The sequence below is a fragment of the Leopardus geoffroyi genome, chromosome A1, assembly GCF_018350155.1.
Source record: "Leopardus geoffroyi isolate Oge1 chromosome A1, O.geoffroyi_Oge1_pat1.0, whole genome shotgun sequence".
NCBI lineage: Eukaryota > Metazoa > Chordata > Mammalia > Carnivora > Felidae > Leopardus > Leopardus geoffroyi.
The window spans coordinates 149,542,613-149,563,417 of record NC_059326.1 but is presented as its reverse complement, the minus strand read 5'-3'; the positions used below and the strand labels follow the sequence as shown (position 1 = coordinate 149,563,417).

Sequence of the window (20,805 nt, the reverse complement as noted above, 5' to 3'; positions counted from 1 at the left end):
ATGGGATGTGGGGACCCCTGTTAGGCATCTCCTACCCAGAGCTTACTAATCACAGAGCCCTTGGCCTCTTGCACTTCAACTTACATCTCAGTTCCCAGAGAAGATACAATACATATCCTGTGAAAGCAAAGCCATGACTCCAGTTAAGAGAACCAGAAAAAACTCCCCCTTCCACACCAAGTCTTTATGTGTAAACCAAAGACCTTGTACTCCTTGTTAGGTTCTTTGACAATAAATACATTTGTGACTCTGTCCGACTGAAAGATGTCTAATTATCCTTTGAATATCAGAAGAAATCATGCACTTTTTTCAGTAGAGCTTTTTCTGTTATGTTTTTGTTATTTTTACCTCTTGAAAACTGGGTCACTCATATTTTGACATGTGGTAACACTCTAATGAGCAGGAAACATGATTTCTTAACCATAATTTCTTCAACATTTCAGAGTTACATCACAAATGAGTTTCCTGGAAGAACCAACCACTAGCCATGGGTTTCTAGTGAAATCCTTGGCCTTCATTTAGTGAATAGATTCCATAATCATTATGACTGCCATATCCAGCCTTACTTGGTAGTGGAAAACAGTCAAAAGTTAGCTCTAGCTCCTATTTCCATGTACTGTTTGATGTGACTTCACCCAGAAATGGAAGTCTCTAAATAGTATTAATATGCAACAAAGACATTTAGAAGAAAAATTGTTAAAGATTTCAGGGTGAGGTATGTATGGTTATACTCAGCAAGCAATGTTTTGGGAATAAACTGTTTATTTAAACCATTTGTTTAAAAACTCTTTGGGACACTTTAAAAGAAAGGTGTTGTGAAAATCCAAAGAATGATTTATTCATATGCTTCAAAAGAGAGGAATTCAGCATGACAAAAGATTGGAAAATTCCAAAAAAAAAAAAAATAGCTACTTGACTGAGGTACCAACTATACAGATGAATAATTTTATGTAGATTTTTAAGGGTAAATTTTACTAATATAAATCTAGATATGAAGGATGCCCATTGTTTACCTTTGTCTTACTTTATTCTAAAAGAAAATTCTATGACCTTAAATTGATGTATTTTCACACAACCCTACTAATCATAAAAATAACTTGTTTTCTTTCCTAAAGTTCTTACTATGGCCATTTAATCCTCATAATTGATCCATGAGAAAGGGAGTTTTTTTTCTTCCAGTTCAGAAAGCATCACAAAATGGGTATGTTGCCTAAAATCACAGAACAAATAAAAAATAGCAGCGGGGACTTGCTCCCAGGCAAGCTTGATTTACACTGTCTGCATTTGTCCACTTCTCTAGAACTATTCTGGCCATGCAATTCCTGCTGTGGAGTCTTCTTTTCTCAATCAGCACTTTCCAAAGACCATGCACCAATCCACCAACAGAGACATAAGTGTATTAACCATAGATAAGGTGGTCATGCGCCCTGAATGTTTCAACACCATCGGAGTTTGAAATAAGACTGCCATTTGCCCTTTAGAAGTTCAAGGAAGTAGAAAAGTGCTAGGCAATGGTTACTTCATCAAAGATGCTTTGGATGCATAGTAGAAATTCAAATGAATGTTTGTTTCTCTATCTTTAGAGCTCTTTCTCCAAGCTTATGGTTATTAACATTCATAATCGTGATTTGCTGATTTATCAGTTTCCTTCACACGATCAGATGTATTCTACACAGATATTACACGAGACACAAACCACAAATATCATCATCCCTACATTGCTGCTGTGTGGTACAGAGGGGGCAGTGTTGTTTGCAAAAGTCTACAATCTTAAAGTGGTGGAGACATGTCTAGAACCCACATATTTAGACCTTAAGGGCATTGTTTATGAAAGAATTCATTTGAAAAATACTTTGGTTGAAGTAGAGGAGTTCTCCTTCCCCCAACAATGCCAACTCAGTTCCAAAAAGACCACTTGTGCCCTGAAGCTGATCTTTGTTTTATGCTGGGTGGCATAGAAAAGAGTAACAGAAAGCCAGCCAAGCTTCATTGAGCACATTTATTGTTCAATGACAAAGCTGAAATCACTTTGTTCTATCAGTTGACTTTCCACTGAACTCTGAAAAAAGTAAGCAATTACTTGGTGCATGCTATTTTTCAGAATGAATGCTTGCTTGCTTTATTGTAAGCTTCCAGATTTGATCAGTCACACTAGAAATGATAATACCCTTCAGCAATTATGGTATTTGTCATTTGTTGCTCTATTGTATATTTCCCTAAGCTCCGGATGAAAAACAAATCTCTTTTGAGTGTTCCATGTATAAACCATTCAGTAACAGCTACAGTAGGAAGGGCTGCTCAGCACTGATGAAGCTTGGTTAATGAAAGTAATTGTGGATTTCCTTTCCCAGTTTTCAGCCTAAAACTTTCCACACAATAAAGTCCAGGTGGGCATGGTGGGGGGAGGGGCTGAATGTGCTTTAGATAGATGGTTAACTTCTGGCAAATAGCTTTTTATCCGTTGCTCTATTCTACTCTTTCCAGGAAACCAAAAGGTTTGCCTGTTTTTTGATTTGGGGAATGTATTGTTTCTTCTCATTTTTTCAGTCTTGTAGAGAAAATAAGTTTGTTCTTTTGGGGATAAAACTTAAGTTCCCATCTAAAATTATGGTTTGAACATTTTTCCTGATACCAACTATTTACATTAAAACTCTCTTTACTCAGTAAATGTATAACGACTATTTATCTTTGGACAACATTATGGGGAGACAAATATGAGTTCATACAGTCGTTTCATCTTTTCACTGATGTAGAATTTGTGACCTAGTACCGTGACTAATACGGAAAGCTGGGATGAAAGAAAATACTTGCCACTCCAAATAACCAGGAAAAGCTTTATTATTAGAGGAATAAAAGGGAGAATGATAGAATTTTCAAAGTATTCAAAGATAAACTACTTTCTTCTATGTGCATTTCAGTTCCTTCCAAGTGTACATATGTGGCTGAGATTTGTTGTATAGAATTGTCAGCTATAACTCTGTCAAAAGTTGAGAGGTATCTACCAAAAATTATGGCATTAATTCTAAAATAGTTAGCCTATAGTTCCTCTTGTTCTCTGTGTCAAAATATCAATATAAATTTTCCTAAAGGGCCATTCTTTAACAAAACAAGATCATATATTTTTGAGAGAATAGAGTTTTTCTATTATCTGTTGAAAAGGAAAGGCATCTATCTATTCCTTCCAAAATTATATCAAATTATTAAGTTTAACATGAAAAAGAAAAGGCAAGTAATACCCTCAGACTTCTCTACACAGGACTCTGTTACCTGATTCATCAGTAGTGCACTCCTAATAACTCTGAGGCTTATGACATTCTGAAGGCGCACAAAGAAAAGGTTAGCAGTAGTGACTAATGTTTTGCATTGAGTTAATAAAGTCCCATCTGTCTATAATAGATTCTTGCACACAGAGTAAAAGGTATAAGTAGAATAGTACTGTTCTAGATCACTCCTAAAGGATTTCTCTACAAAGGATTTCTTTGTCATCACAAAGGTACTAAGTAGACTAGAAATAGAAGAGTTGTACCAATTTCTTGTTAATGTTTGCCTAGAGTTTAATTTGTTTGAGAGGTCAAGCCTTATAGTTTCTTGAATAGGAAATCAGACTGAAATTAGGTGGAATACCTTACAGACAGTGGGCCTACTTTGGGAGTTACTATACAGAATGAATCAAAGTCCATTTCCACAAAACATCTCCTCAAATGTCTGAGGGTAGCAACCATATTTCCCCTGGCACGAATGGCTTCTTCAACCATTCCTCAAATGACATGACATCAAGTTCCTTCTACCACTCTCCCACCTTTCCAAATTATCCTGGGGAGGCCCAACTGATTCCAAGTAAAGAAATGTTATTACCAATGTCATTCTAGATATTACAGTATGAGAAATATCATCATGAATATGCCTTCAGATCACATTAGTTCTTGGAAAATAAATCACACAGTTGAGCCATACTGAATTTGCTGTCAGCCAATCCTAGAATTCTTTCCCATGCATGCTATCGCTAAACCAATTCCCCTCGTTGTGCTTTGATCCAAATTGTGTCTTTTGATTCTGGTTCAAGGCTTGTAACAATCCCTGTCAAATTTTGTATTGCTTGATTTTGTTTATTTTATACTATTCATTTGAATCCAGGTTTTGGCATCACTGTTTTTGCTGTCCATCTTGGCTTCATGTCACTGGCACATGTGTAAAACACACACTCAAGGTTCTCACATGAATTGCTGATATAAGTTTTAGGACATAAAATAGGACAGGGTTAGGTATTGTTATATGATATCTGATAACTGCCTCAAAGTTATCCATTAATTAATCAGCATCTTACAATGATTCAAACAGGTACTAATATATATTTTAAATACTCTGACAAGTATTATATGCCATATGCTGTCTGTCTTATGCCTTGATGAATTCTAGTTACATCCTGCCTGCCATGTTTTTCTGATTTCTAAGTCAACTTACTCATTGAAAGTTATGGCCCTTGCTTTCAAAATATTTGGTTATAAAAACAGGAAACAAAAAATTTACACACACTTATCTGGGTTTGCACTTTCATAAAATGTGTTTTTATGTCTTTTCCACTAGAAACCCCAAGTTTTTGTTAACTGTAATAAATAAATTTCTTGTAGAGCTAAAATTTATCTTATACATTGACAAAATCAAGGATCTAAAGGTTCCACTTTCTTTTCTTTCTTTTTTTGTTTTAAGAGACAGAGAAAGCATGAACATGAGCAGAAGGAGAGAGAGAATCTTAAGCAGGCTCCACCCCCAGCCACCGAGTACCCCCAAAGGTTCCATTTTCAAGGTTGGGTCACAGCTGTGTTCATCAACTGTAACTATTTACATGAAGATTAATGAGCTTCTGATTACCAAAGACTTCATATCTTTCTAATAAAATGGCGTAAATTATTTTATAGTAGTTATAGTTCCTTTTTTCTCTACACTAATTTCTTTTCTTTTCTTTTCTTTTTTTCTTTTTTTTTTTTTTTTTTTTTTTTTGCTGGTCATAAGAGCTTATCTCTTTTTACCCAATTATTTTCTCATTTCTTAGTCACAATTTTGATGGTCTAGAATACTAGAAATGCTATTCATTAATGACTGAGCTCTTGTGTCCACAGACACTTCTAATACTCTCTTTTAAGGCTCTAGTTCAAAGTAAGGCAATTGTCCTGAGTATAGTTCTCAAAGTACATGCTGGCCTCACTGTCATTTCTGCCATCATTTATTTTTTCCACTCAAAGTTGCTATTCCTATATTTGATATTTAATGCAGCAATAACATTCCTAATGATTTCCTAAGAATTTACAACCGCATGACTAAAGATATAATATACCAAATATATAAAGAGTCCATACATACTAATATAATAATATTGACTCAAAATTAATAAAATTAAATTTAATAGGCAGAGTTTTAGGAGGGTTACATTAATAGCTATATTATTAATTACATAATTAAAATAAATTGTGTGTTGTATTATACAGTAAATTATTATATAGTAAATGGGATGAAAAATAAAATCATTAATAAAGTGTTAATTTTATAAAAATAAAAGATTATAATGAAAATTTACAGCATTAAATCTTACTGAATGACTTATTTCACTATCACCATTCTTTTTTTTTTTTTTTAATTTTTTTTCAACGTTTATTTATTTTTGGGACAGAGAGAGGCAGAGCATGAACGGGGGAGGGGCAGAGAGAGAGGGAGGGAGACACAGAATCAGAAACAGGCTCCAGGCTCTGAGCCATCAGCCCAGAGCCTGACGCGGGGCTCGAACTCACGGACCGCGAGATCGTGACCTGGCTGAAGTCGGACGCTTAACCAACTGCGCCACCCAGGCGCCCCTCACTATCACCATTCTTAGAACAAACCACTGTAAGTACCAGATATTTGTAATATAGTGCATCTTTAGTATCACCCTGACTTCATATAAAAGGCTAGCATAATTCATATAACTAGACAACCATCATTCCCATCAAGAGCTATCTCATAGTATCTAAACTAGGTCTTACCGTGTGATTAACAATAGGGCAGTCTTTCAGAGTAAGCAACCTAATGACTTAGAAAGATCATCAGATCCCTATACACTATAACTTGCCCCAGAAGTGGGGGCAAGAAAAGACTGGAAGGAAATATAGAATCAAGATCTAAGACAGTGGTTCTCACCTGGGACCAAGTTTGCTCCTCAGGATACGTTTTTGGTGTCACAGTTTGGGACATGCCACTGGGATCTATTCGGTTACTAGCCATCCTGGACTACTAATAGCACTAATGCAGAATAGCACTAATGCAGAAACAACTTTATATTTTAAAGCTAATTTTTTTTTGTTCTTTTTTTAATCCTAAGGGCATAGTACCTTGTATAAAGTCAATCTATTTTATACTGAAAAATCAAGGGACTGCCCATGGGATTATACCACCAACACTCTGACCTTCCTTTTTTCTCATATTATTAACAACCTTCTGAGCAGGAATTAGTCTTTATTGTTCAAGGTTACTTCTGATTAAACCCCTAAAAGGTCATAAACAAACTGCAAAAACACTCCTCCATAATTTCCTAATAATATAATCAATGTTAGGAAAAACAGTAAAACATATGGTTTGTAAAATGAAATGGAAGACTGTGTTTAAATGTCAGATTGACTACATAATCCATTAAAATGTGTTTATACATATTTCTCTTCAGAGCTGGATTGTTTTTCTAATATTTAAAGAGTTTTCCCGCAAAAAGATTCCAACTCCTGAAATGTCTACAAAATAATATCCTCAACTATATGTGAGAAAGACTTCAACAACTTGGATAATTGCCAGGAAAACAATGGATTTTTCCAACACTCTTTCAAATGTTTTGAGAAATGGGTTTTAAAGGTCACTGTACCATCGAGTTCATTCTCTCTTCTTAGTTCATACTCAAGTTTGTCTCATGTGCTGTTGGAAAATAATAAATATTCAGGCATGACACAATGAGTGTTCTAAACCAAAAGAAAATCTAAAATATAACTAGGTAAAGTGAATGAAGTTTTGTAGACATTAGATCTTTTTCAAAGATACTTTAATAGAACTATCTCCAACAATACTCATTTTCTGCACATGATCAAGCACCTTGTACCTGGAGAGGACTATAGCACCCAAGGGAAACTGAGGATGAAGTGAGGAGAGTGGAGGCAGAAATCAAAAAGGAGAATTTTTCATTGTTTTCCTATGAAGGCTGAATAGCACAGCTATCTGTTTTGTGTAAAACAGAGAATCCAAAGAGTAGCTTCAAGTATCACTGGGGTTTCAGATAGATAGAATCAATCTAAGAGGATATCACAGGAGGGCAGTTTCAATTTCTTTCCCGTGTCCCTCTGGAGTTTAAAAGAGAAATAAGGAAAATCTATAATGATGGTTTTAATGAAGCACAAGTGCTTCGAATATTTGGAATTCATATTTCTGTGATGCTATAATATTTATGGTGGAAATATTTATATTCTAGCTTAGTGATCAAAGGAGATGAAAAATTCATTGTTTAAAGAGAATTAAGGAGTCGGAGTTATGACTAGAGTATACTTTTACACATTCATTCGACTAATATTTGTTAAGAATATATGTCCCGTGCAGATGATAAAAACAGAATGAAGGAGGATGTCAACCATACCTTAATTAAGGTTTCCAGGGATTAGAGTGATAAGAATAAGAAGGCTCTTTGCTTCTTCTCAGACAAATGGATCAGAGCACACGAGTGTACATGTTAATATAAGAGGCCCAAAGCTCTTTTATGTTAAAAGACAATGTACTGGTTATGAAAGTAGTGTTTCTCAATTTTACATCCTTTGTTCTCAGCTTTGGGATACTAGGGCTAGGATTCAGCAAACTGCTCTTGTGTTTGCCACACAGCTATGTAAAGGGGTGTTAGAGGGAGCCTGGGAGGCTGGAGACCAAGAAAGGGTGGGTTCTGGGGCTGGCTCCCTGTGAAGGTCACCACAGCCATTCTTCACCCCAGCACCAATAACCCCAGGTTTTTGTTCACTACCACTTTAAAAAGCCAAGCTTCATGGTGCCTGGGTGGCTCAGTCGGTTAAGCGTCTGAATTTGGCTCAAGTCACCATCTCATGGCTTGTGATCTCCTGGTTTGTGTGTTTGAGCCCCACATCAGACTCTCTGCTGTCAGTGCAGAGTCCACTTTGGATCCTGTGTCCCCCTTTCTCTCTGCTCCTCCCCTGCTTGCTTTCTTAAAAATAAACATTTAATAAAAAAGAAATAAAAAGCCAAACCTCATGGTGTCCCCCCTGGAGTCGCCAGGATTCCCTGGCAGTGCTTGAAGGTCTGAGCTACACGCTGTTCCACCTCCAAACTTCTAAACCTTTATAGTTCCTGCATCTTTCTTCCTCCAGGCCTAAAAGGCATAGAGCTTCCTGTATAGCTTCCACTGCCATGATACATCAGTGTTTTCTTGTCTTTTCAGTCTTTAATACTAGTTCAAAATTGTTTATAGTGAGTTCTTTCTGTTAAAATAACAAGTGGTTTTTGACTGGACCCCAACTGATAGATTAAGTACCTGACAGCATGTTGTGCTGATTTCTGCTAAAGCTTTAACATTAGATGTTATCAGGATCACGACAGACCAAACAGCACACTGTCACCTATTCAGGGCAGAGCACTAAAGTTCTTTTGGTTGATGAAATTTTGGGAGTAATTGTATGTGGTACATTATTTAAGCACACACACCTGTCTTTTTTTTTTTAACGTTTATTTTTTTGAGACAGAGAGAGACAGAACATGAATGGGGGAGGGTCAGAGAGAGGGAGACACAGAATCTGAAACAGGCTCCAGGCTCTGAGCTGTCAGCACAGAGCCCGATGTGGGGCTCGAACTCACGGACCATGAGATCATGACCTGAGCCGAAGTCAGACACTCAACCGACTGAGCCAGCCAGGCGCCCCCACACATGCCTGTCTTAAATGTGTTGCTATTTGGGAAACATTTAACATTTAGTGGCTTAATATTTAGAAAACAGACACATTTAAATGAATAAGATCAGATAAAAGAAAGATAAAATGGTACTGTTCTGCAAGTGGGTAGGTACATGCTATGAATATCTGTAGCATTCCTGTGTTTGTTACATTTAGTCTCCGAACACTTATTCAGTAACAAACATTTGCCATAATAGGTCTCTATTTTCCTGATTCTTATGGAGGCAATGTTCATGTTGGTTCATTTAGTCTTACATCTTCACTACTGCCCATGGTTTACAGCAGCAAAGAGGGGTGTGACAGCACCACGTTCATCTTACACGCAATGACATTAAAAAGCACATTCTGAATACAGTTGACTTTTTAATTTTTTTTAATGTTTTATTTTTATTTTTGAGGGAGAGACAGAGCACAAGCAGGGGAGGGGCAGAGAGAGAGGGAGACACAGAACCTGAAACAAGTTTCAGACTCTGAGTTGTCAGCACAGAGTCCAACACAGGGCTCGAACTCATGAACTATGAGATCATGACCTAGCCAAAGTCCCACATTTAACCAACTGAGCCACCCAGGTGCCTCTGAATACAGCAGACTCTTGAACCACTCAGGTTTGAACTGCCTGGGTCCTCTTAGACACGGATTTGTTTTCCCCATAAATACAGTACAGTACTGTAACATATTTTCTTATGATTTTCTTTACATTTTATTTTCTCTAGCTTACTTTATCACAAGAGTACAGTAAATAATGCATTTTACACCCAAAAAAATGTGGTAATTAACTGTTTATGCAATTGGTAAGGCTTCCAGTCAACAGTAGACTGTCAGTAGCTAACTTTGTGGAAGGTGAAAGTTCTATGCAGATTTTCGACCATGCAGTGGGTTGGTACCCCTAACCTCATATCATTCAAGAATCAGCTGTACTTCCATTCACATCACACCAGGTTGGGGGTAGCATCTTACCATTTGCCTGGTTTGATCCCTATAAAGTAATCATGATTCACCTTTGCAATTTTTTTTTTCAAGTGCAAAACTGCCCTACCAACATAACTCACTGGACATTTTACTTGATTATAGTTAAAAAATTCAATATTTCTCCTGGATGATATGTGGGATTCATCATTTTTTAAAAAGTTTAATAACTCAAAAAAGGTATTAATATTCTCTTCTAAAACTCTGAATACCTGAATGATTGACATTCTTCTGTACCAGATTGGTATTTTTGTACTTTTTCCCTGAGATCGTAGGAGAACTTTATTCTAAAACACCAGTGAGAACTTCTGTGACTTTTGTGGGTCTGTGCGTTTTGTGTTTGTATGTGCTATTAGACATACTCTGAGCAAAAGCAATCCCTTTAATTTTCTATTTAGAAGACAGTCTTTCATATGGGGCGCCTGGGTGGCACAGTCGGTTAAGCGTCCGACTTCAGCCAGGTCACGATCTCGCGGTCGGTGAGTTCGAGCCCCGCGTCAGGCTCTGGGCTGATGGCTCAGAGCCTGGAGCCTGTTTCCGATTCTGTGTCTCCCTCTCTCTCTGCCCCTCCCCCGTTCATGCTCTGTCTCTCTCTGTCCCAAAAATAAATAAAAACGTTGAGAAAAAAAAAATTTTAGAAGACAGTCTTTCATAAATAATGCTACTTTTTAAAATGCTTATGTGATATGTGTAGAGGCCACTTTCAGGCAATAAGCTTGATCAATGGAAACCTAAGTAAGGTGGAAGTTGAATCCAAGCAGGTTCATTAAGTGGCCCACCTTGAAACAGTCATAGATCCTAATTGACCAATTACAACCAGGCACAGTTCCTAAAATTACCAAAAAGGGAAAATTCCATACAGTCCCATACCTCCTCACTCAACTCTATAATTGTGGGTCCACTGCTTTGTGGCAGTCTCTCTTTTGCTGTCCTGTCCACAGCTCCTTTGCGGTGTATTCAATAAACATTTATCTCTCTACTTCTGCTTTGGGTGGGTTCTTTCACCACCTGCACCACTGCTGTCCATCTCACTGGGTTGCCCCACATTTGGTGCCCCCCATCCAATCAGGAGATCCCCACAATATGCATTTGGTTAATTTATATTCATAGTGAACAACTTTTTTTTCCCAAGGAAATTTTCTGAATCCTGTAACATCCATCTTTTCCCCCCACACCTAGGTCATGTCAGAGTGGATAGGACTTCTGCTACATTCTCCATGTTTGCAAAGATACCATAAAACTTTGAAATTAATGGTTCCTAACCAATCCCATGTTGCATTTTTCACATTCCCCACAACTGTGAATCTCTTCTAGGATTCCACTAAGAACATAAACATTGCTGGGAAGCACAGTTTATGAGGCCTGCTGTGTGGTCTCTGTTGACATTTCCCCCAGTTGTTTAGATACATAAAAAGATTTTCTTCTAATCATCACACAGATGTGTACAGAAGTATGCCAGATCCTTAGGCAATCACTCTGTAGGTACATTGATTCCCATGAATACTACAGCAAGTTATAGGTGAATATCCTGGTGATCTATTTTCATTTATTTATTTATTTTTAATTTATTTTTTAACATTTATTTCTTTTTGAGACAGAGAGAGAGACAGCATGAACAGGGGAGGGTCAGAGAAAGAGGGAGACACAGAATCCGAAACAGGCTCCAGGCTCTGAGCTGTCAGCACAGAGCCCGATGCGGGGCTCAAACCCACGGACTGTGAGATCATGACCTGAGCAGCAGTCTGACGCTTAACCAACTGAGCCACCCAGGTGCCCCCTGGTGATCTATTTTTAAAGTTGATTTAGAATTCGGGGTGCCTGAGTGGCTCAGTCGGTTGGGCATCCGCCTTCAGCTCAGGTCATGATCTCCCCATTTGTGAGTTCAAGTCCTGCGTAGGGCTCTGTGTTGACAGCTTGGAGCCTAGAGCCTGCTTTGGATTCTGTGTCTCCCTCTGTCTCTCTGCCCCTCCCCTACTCACACTCTGTCTGTCTCTCTCTCAAAAATAAACATTAAAAAAATTTTTTGTTAAAAAGTTGATTTAGAATTCCTTATAATAAGGTATCTTCCAATTCTCCCAATCAATCCAGAAGTTCTACAAGCTACTTTCAAATGCTGAGTGTTGCATGCCAAAGACCTTCGTAGATGCTTCCTAGATCCTTATTTTAAACACACAAGGAAAAAAAATAAAGCCTTCTAATTAATGTTAAAGATAGAATCAAATATTTCTTCTTCTGAATGAACCTCAAAAGGGCTTTTCATGTGACTTTGGTAAGAACTACAAAAGTGAGATGTGATTCTTTAGTCACTGTAGAAAAATACTAATTTTAATAATTATTCTCTCTGCTTAGAAGTGTGATATTTAGCCAAGGACCACTTTTATTTCAATGGTGTATCCTGATCTTGAAAAGTCTCTCATCATTGCTTTCAATTTCTGTATTACAACTTACTATTTTTCTTTTCTGTAAATTCAAACCAGCATTTTACATGGAAGTTTACAAAGTAGAAATAGAAACTATGGTATAGTAACAATGAAATGATGGCAATTTCTACAAACAACAAAGACTAACAACCATGAATCAACTGTGCTTGTCATTAAATGAAGGCTTATGTTCCACCCAAGTCACCACTGGGGGTGACAGGCCATGCTCCCCAAAGTCCTTCGTTAAATTCTGCATCCTTTCTGCCAGGACTTTTCTCTATCAGTTTCCCATTTTGATGAGTTCTTTAGATTAGCTTGTTACCCACTTGCTCCTTTAGAAGATGAAATATAGGATAAGTCCTCTTCCCTGTACTTGAGAGTACAGGAGAAAGAGTAGGGGAGACTGGAGGGAGAGAAATTCCAGCTGTGTGGCAGAAGGAACTTTGCATGGAGCAACACTTGTGGCTGGACAGGAAGACTTACCAGACTTAATCTTCACTGACCTCACAGTTTTGCTTGGGGCCTGTACTCTGTACCAAAGAGGATATTCAGGACAAGTATTTCTGATTTATATTTTAAATGTCCTATAATTCTTGCTCAATAGTAATAATCAGAGAATAAACGGCATCAAGAATCCACTGTATGCAAGACACTTAAAGTGCATTTCTTCTGGAGAAAGGACCACACAAAGGCAAGTGACTGAAGGCAGAGAGGGTGTGAGAAAGGAGAACTCAAGAGGTTGTAAGTTACAGATTAATTGGGTAGTTTGTTAAAGCAAATAGGAAACTGGCGCTATAACTGGAGTTGGTTTACACAACCACTCTCGTAAGGCACAGGCAAACAGGTACGTTCACAAAATATTCCGTGGTAATATAAAGAATTCTCCATTAATTATTCTTTTTCATGCTCTGTGTCTGTGAGAAGAATCTATGTGTTCCAATAAAAAAGATTTAAGAATTAGTTATAATGGTATCCAAACCAATAGAAGTTAAAGATATAAAACATCTTTTACAGATTAAAAGACAAATGGTCCTGGGGCGCCTGGGTGGCTCAGTCAGTTGAGCATCTGACTTCGGCTCAGGTAATGATCTCACAGCTCTGTGAGTTTGAGCCCCACATCGGGCTGTGTGCTGATGGCTTGGAACCTGGAGCCTGCTTTGGATTCTGTGTCTCCCTCTCTCTCTGCCCCTAACCCACTCACTTTCTGTCTCTGTCTCTCTTAAAAATAAATAAACATTTTAAAAAATTTTAATTAAAAAAAAATAAAAAATAAATAAATAAATAAAAGACAAACAGTCCTTTAACTGTTTTGTATACATGAGAGAATAAAATATCCAATAAGCCATTAGCTTTTTCACTCGGGTTTTTTGGGTGAGAAACCACTAGGTGACAGTGTGACTTTAGGACAAAATGAGCACATCTTTTCTGTGTTCACATCAACCCTAAGATTCGAAAATTTAGCATTTAGGCTTAAGCTATGTTATTTTGAGAGACAACAAAAACTACTACTTCTAGAGTTGCTTTCAGGTTTAAAAAATGAGTTTAAAGGTTGAAAATAGTTTCTACTATTCCAGTTGACTCAATTTCTCTCTTCATAGTAGGATGGGGTTTTTGGTAAGAAATTATTTAAAGGTTGTCATCTCCTTGGGTGTTGTAGAAGATTCTTACGGGAGGGGACCACACTGTAGCACCTTTCTTTTTAAATCTGAGATGTTCATTTTCCTGATCTGCCTTCAGGGAAAGCATAACCCAGAGAGGCAACAAGTTGAGAGAAATAAGGTATCTTAGGTCACTGCTGTCCCCAAACTGGTCTCCTGGTATAAAGTATGGACTCGGATAATCTGAGGCAGTAATATAAGTCTGCCATTTTTATAGGCTCTACTGAACTGGTGGATAGTGGACATTGTATGTTTTTTTGGACCCAGCTTCAAGTGTTCTCCTCTTACTTCTGTGAGAATCTTTGATTTCCCTAGATAAGGGCATTTGTCCAGAGAGTAGACTTGGTAGAGGGAATGTGTATTCACCCCATCCCTCTCACTGCCATAGTGCAGTCAGAAAAGGCAGGTAGATGACTGAAATTGGGAGGTTTGACTTCTCAATAGATGATAAACTTACAGGCATAGTTAAAAAGTCAGTCAGCTTTATGTCAGCCAAAGTGTTCCTCTCTCTCAGACTCTGAGTTGTTCAAATCTTTCCAATAAACTTTACATTTTCTCTTAGGTAGACAGTCAAATTTTGTTGCATATAATCAAGAATCACAATGAAGAGTCAATGAAGACACATTAGGTCTTCAGAAAGTGACTTCTAATTCTGTTTGAAGGTAAGCAAATTCCCCTAAATAGAATAAACCCTGCTAGTAATGGCTCTATAAAGAATTATGTCCATAAGGACAAGATTAAGGATAAAGAGAATTATAGTAAAAAGCAAGGACTGCTTCAGACATTTGGAAAATAAATAAATGATCTCAACAATAGTCTGACCCAGGGTGTGGCATGGAACAGATGCGGGAATGACACAAGAGTCAAATGGTGAGTACAGAGTAATAGAAAAAAATGTTGCAATAACTAGATTCTAAGATATTTCAGCCTGAAGAAGAAAATGTAAGGGTTAAATCAAAATATGAATAAGTACATGAGACTGTTACATTATTCAAAATATTTACTAAAGATGTAGCACATGTCTTACATTACATAATTGCCTTTCTTCTCCCTTAGAAGATGAGGTTAGAAAAAAGTCACATTCTAAAAAAGATATTCTACTTGAAAATAATTATTTAAAGTCAGGGGGTGGTTGAAATTTTATATGGGAGATCTTTGGAAGAATATTTTTTTCCACTCTAGAATGATTTAAATATAAATCTGTATTAGAAAACTCTGCATATTCTGAATTCTACATAATAAGCAAGTATTGTTATAATAAATTTTCTTTCAAGGAACCCCCACTGCATAGAACACGGCCATTTAGCATGTCATCAGAGGAACAATGGCATCATCAATACCTTGGCTTTTGTTAGAAATAGCAAAATCTCAAACTGTACTCAGGATCTATTGGCTCAGAATCTGCTTTATAACACAATACCCAAGTGATTTGAGAAGTATGAGAAGTTCTTATATTGAGCACAGAGAAATATTTTATTGAGTCCAAATCTCCTGGTTTCTAAGCTACTTTTTTACAAGTCAACAAGACATCTTTAGAACATAAATTACTTGTGGGTGCCCAGGTGGCTCAGTCAGTTAAGTGTTCAACTTCGGCTCAGGTCATGATCTCACAGTTCATGGGTTCAAGCACAATGTCAGGCTCTGTGCTGATAGCTCAGAGACTGGAGCCTGCTTCGGATTCTGGTCTCCCTCTCTCTGTGGCCCATCCCCCACTCATGCTCTGTCTCTCTCAAAAATAAATAAAACATTAAAAACAATTTTAAAAAGGAACATAAATTACTTAGTTCTCTAGCATTTGTTTCATACTTGAATTTCTAGGCTACAGTAACTAATTATGCTGACAAGTAATATTCCAGGTTGAAACAATGTGGTCCTTTGAAATGATCTTTAGACTCAAATCCAGAAATTAAAATAAGTTTAGTGAAGTCAATCTTCTAATTTATACAATCACGATACAGAAAGTTAGAAGAATAAAAACTAGCATGCCTTGATTTTAAACAAATGGTTGTATTTAGCCACAAGAAGTGAATCCCCTGTAATAAGACTTTACTCTACTTTTAATAATATCAATTTGCAAAATTTAACCGATGTGCTAAATACGTATGAGACATACACACATGCATACAGACTTATAGATTTGTCTCCAGAATCCAAAATACATGCCCTTGTATAGTCCCCTCCTATGCTGTACTTCCAGCACAAGAGAATATGGTGGAAATGATGAATTTCTAAGATGGGTTATAAAAAACATCAACACCTCCACCATGTTCCCTTGGACCACTTGCTTTGGGGGAAGCCAGCGACCATATTGTGAGAGCACTCTAGCAGCCCAACAGAGAGGTCTATGTGGTAAGGAGTACTATTTTGCCAGCCACTTGAAAGAACCATCTTCAGAAGCAGACATCCCTGCAAAACAGTTTGGTTGCAGACCCTGGACCGGCCGGAGACCACTCCTCCTTGACCCACAGAAAACAGAAGTACAAGTTATTATTTTCCTTGAAATAGTTATGCAAAAAAAAAAAAAAATTCTAGGTATATAGATTTACTTGACCTGATAGTGGTATCGCATTATATCATAAAACTGTACTCTGTAAAGCAGGTTTTAAAATCAGCTGTAGTAAGTTTTTAGAAATCATCTAATGTAGCACTTTATTTCCAGCAAGGCCTCACTCAACCCATTCAAGATAAATTTACATACTTTATCTGAAGATTTAGGAAGATATTTTCTAGCAGTTGCTATGAGGATCATCAGGAAGAATTTAAAACAACATTTGGTCTGCCATGAGTGTGTGATAGTAAAATACAGAAGTGGTTATTTTTTATGTACAACTTTAAAGTCTTGAGGGCAAAAAAATTCAGTGCAGACTCAAACTTGCATTCCGGTTTCATTTTATTATTTTCAGGTGACTTCTTTTAACACGCTGCACACATGTTTGCCTCATTATTTTTCTCAACATAGTTTTATTCATATAAATAAAAGTTATCAGACAATAAGGAAAGCCATGTCCTAATAAAGAGGTGCCTGAGTCTGACCAAAAACCAAAATAAGAGTGTATATATGGAGTGTATGTATTTGTGGTTTTTAGACTAACTACATCCAAGGCTTCTGCGGCCAGGGATTCTGTCTGATGGTGTTACAGGGAGGTATGTGAAGTGGCTTTGTGCTGGGTGGGAGAATTCAGTAATTCACCCTTCTTGACAAAAGTTGAAGCCAGATAAAACTCACCTCACTCTCTCACGGTAAACAAGAGGGAGCCAAAGTCTGCTGGAGTTATTCTAACAGAGAAGAATTCTACAAGATCAATACAAATTGTTGACAACCTCATCTAACATGCAGGCATTATCACAGTATAAGGAAGAAAATCGTCATGAAAGGCCAGTAACAAAACTACCCGGAACTATGTAAGTACAGTTCAAATGTGAATTTGAGTCCTTGTAGATTGATAATGAATAATACCAACAATTAATAATGAAGATCTTCACATTAGGAAGAGTCATTTCTCACCAACCAGTGTGGGATTAGATGAGAACAGAATTCACGAAACATAAATAGAAGCTATAAAAAAGGAGAGGAGAGAAATCTGGGCCAGAACAGAGGCAATTCCCTCAGTCACAATCAACAAAAGTTTCATCAGTTCTCAGGAAAAGTCAATAACAAGTTAAAACCAGCATTCTACTCTTTTTTATTTATAGTTTACAGATGTAACTTGTTCAAGTTAACTGCATAATAAACTACATAGATATCATTCTAATAGGTCGTGGTCAGTTTGCTGATTCTCAATTCCTTTGTTATCTTACTTAAGTCTCAAGCTTAAGACCCCCTTGAACTTGGCAGACAATGTATCACAAAGTTTTGATACTCATAGAACACAAAGAAGCATCATCTCCATTATCATACCTGTCTGCATATCTGGGCAATAAATATTGTATAGGCACAAGGAACAATATGGGCTCAATTAAATTGTCATTATCCAGAGTATGCATATACATATTTTGTTACGTGAGAATTGAACAACTGAGGGAAAGGACAAAATTTTGGATGCTTAACTGTGTGGGTTTAATTATTTTCTGAATTCGGTATACAATTGTTCCCCTGTCAAAGGGGGGAATGTATGAACATTAAGATATCAAAGACTGTAGTTAGCTCTAGGTATATATCATCTTAGGAATATATACTACTGTAATTGGATTATTACTGCCCTTCAGAGTGGGACACATGGTAGTTTGTCTCTTTCTGTAAACTTAGGAGAAAACTTGATTCTGGGAATTTGGTCTTTGAGGAAAGTAGCAGCTATCTCTAGAGAAAGGAGAGGCTCATTTTTTATATCTGCTGTATAGTTATGATCGTGATCCTTCTATTTCAAGGACATCACTTTCTAGTCAGAGCAATGAGCTTTCTTCATCCCCAAAGGCCACCCAGTAATGATCTTCCTCATCTATTTTCACTGAAGCTACAGGCTATTGTCCATGCATCAAGAAGCTGTTTTTGTTTTGTTTTGTTTTTTTCCTGGTTCTGTGGCAGATTCTCCACGAACCCTTGTGGCAATTTTTTTTTCCTTCCTGCTATCTGTTTTCTCAAATGCAGAGATGTGTTCATTCTTTTCCTCTTCTCAGCAGGATATGGCTGGAAAAGATCTGAGAGCTTCCTGGGAAAACAAGTCACATAAATGCCAGATAATATTTTTTTTCTTTACTAGGTTAATTCTATTTTAAGGGAGAAATTGAGGAACATGGGCAAAAAAGAAGGTGGCTTCAAGCAAGTTTGGCAAATGTTTTAGGAGACTAAACTGCTCAGTCCTGATATTTAAGGCATTAGCAAGAATAAATAGAAATACTCAGCAAAACTCTTTTCTGGGTATATACTGCAGTCAACCCAGTTGAGCTCAGGAATCTAGAGACAGAAGAAAGCCATAAATCTGAATGCAAAATGTTGGAATAAAGTGTTGGTGGAAAGAACAAAAGGAAGAAATAGAATCTCAAGACCTAAGGGGAATTTAAAATATTTACATTATGCTTCTATTTCAGCAAAGTCTGATTTTTCACTCTTCACTGTGTACACAGCCAAGGTTTTTGGTGAAGAGTTTAGGAAGAAGCCTGTAGTTCTTTTGTCTAATCTACTGGTAAGAAAATTTCAAGGTCTGCTTTCAAGTGCTTTTGAGAAGAATTTCATTGTTACTTCCAATGTGTATACTGCATCCATTTTTTCCCTTTTTGTTTCAGTTTCTATAGTTCAGGGTTTTGCCTCCTCATAATTTGTATCACTAACTCGACATTCTTCCTAAGCCAGTCTATTTGACACATTATGACCAGAATAGTCCTATTACTGCAGCTCTTCAACTCAAATCTTGTAGAGATTGCTCATTTTTACCAAACTAAGTACAAGTGTCTTGTTTGGGCATCCAAAGTCTACCATGGTTTGTTTCTAACTTACCTCTTTTCATCTTCCACATGTTTCTAATATCAGATCTTAGGTCTGGGTTGTTCCCCATGCCCTGAACAGGCTAGCACTTTGTTTACTCTAGACTTCACATATACTTTTCTCTTACACCAACATGTTTCTCTTATCGTTTTAAAAAAGATTTTATGAAAACCCATCTGTGAAATTTCAGACCACGTCCCATTTCCTGTCTCTACAATAACTTGCCTTATCCCCTCATTTGATAGTAAGTCTTCCCCCATGACATGAGATTACAACATTTATATGTCCTGTTCACATAACCACTTACATTTTAATTCTGTCATTTATTTTCTTTGCCCTTTCAAGTCATTAGTCTAGTTTGGAGTCGGGGATATGAAGATGTAACACCTAGTGGTTATTCTTCTTAAGTAACTTACAGGCCACTGAAGAACACAAATGCGTAAGCAAACAATTAAAGTACACTGTGGAAATTGCTGCAAACAAGTGATATGGAAGTACCATACGAGCAGAAGAGAGGAATACCTAAGACTATTTAAGGAAGTAGCAATGGAATCTAATGAAAACAATCATATCAAAGTAATATTAGTAAGTAACGCGAAGTGCCATGATAGACATTTTAGGTACCCTACAATTCCTTCAAATACAATTATTCTCACCACTTTCAGATAAAGGAACTGAGGCTCAGAGAAAAGTTACCAGTCTACATAGCTGGTAATTAGCATATCCAAGATAACACCTAGCTCTGTAGGAGAGAAAAGGGTCAGGAGTCAAAACCACATAGGGTGGCTGAGTTGCCCTGGGGTGGAAAACAAAACGAGGGGTAGGATGGTTTACGTCTCAAAGGGACAAGGGTGGGACTGCCTGGAATCAGTCCCGTACAGACAGTCTTTAATAACAGATTTCTTCTGGGGAATAGCTGAATTTGTGGTTTTGCTTCAGCAAGATGTGAAAAAGAGGCTATGGAAACTCCTGTGATTCCAGACATGCTGATGGAAGAGGGCCCACCAGGAAATCCTCCCAGAAGAACAGGTCGGATTAATTATCTTTGTGGCCCTAGTCCTCCTCCAATGGCTGGTGGATGAGAAGGTCAATGTCTACTCTGAGCAGGAGACAACTGGACATGTACATTCATAGCAGAAGGAAACCATCAAGAAGCAGAGGGCTGACCATGCTGGACAAGTCATTGAATATGTGCACCTGAACATGGATTGCTCTGTGTCCCCACAGACAAATGAGGTCATTCTGGGAATTGCGTCCCCAGGGATCTGGCATGACTAACACACAGTTCTACAAATGCACACGTTCATCTCATTATCTTTTTTGAGTAGTTTATGAAAGTATTAATATAGTTTTAATAAGTAAAATATTTTTAGGTTACAAAACTTGAC

The 20,805-nt window shown here is 37.3% G+C and overlaps 1 pseudogene; it reads left to right on the top strand.

Moving 5' to 3' along the window:
- The first annotated feature begins 20,242 nt into the window (after positions 1 to 20,242).
- LOC123603095 lies at positions 20,243 to 20,579 on the top strand (annotated as a pseudogene).
- The last annotated feature ends 226 nt before the right edge of the window (positions 20,580 to 20,805 follow it).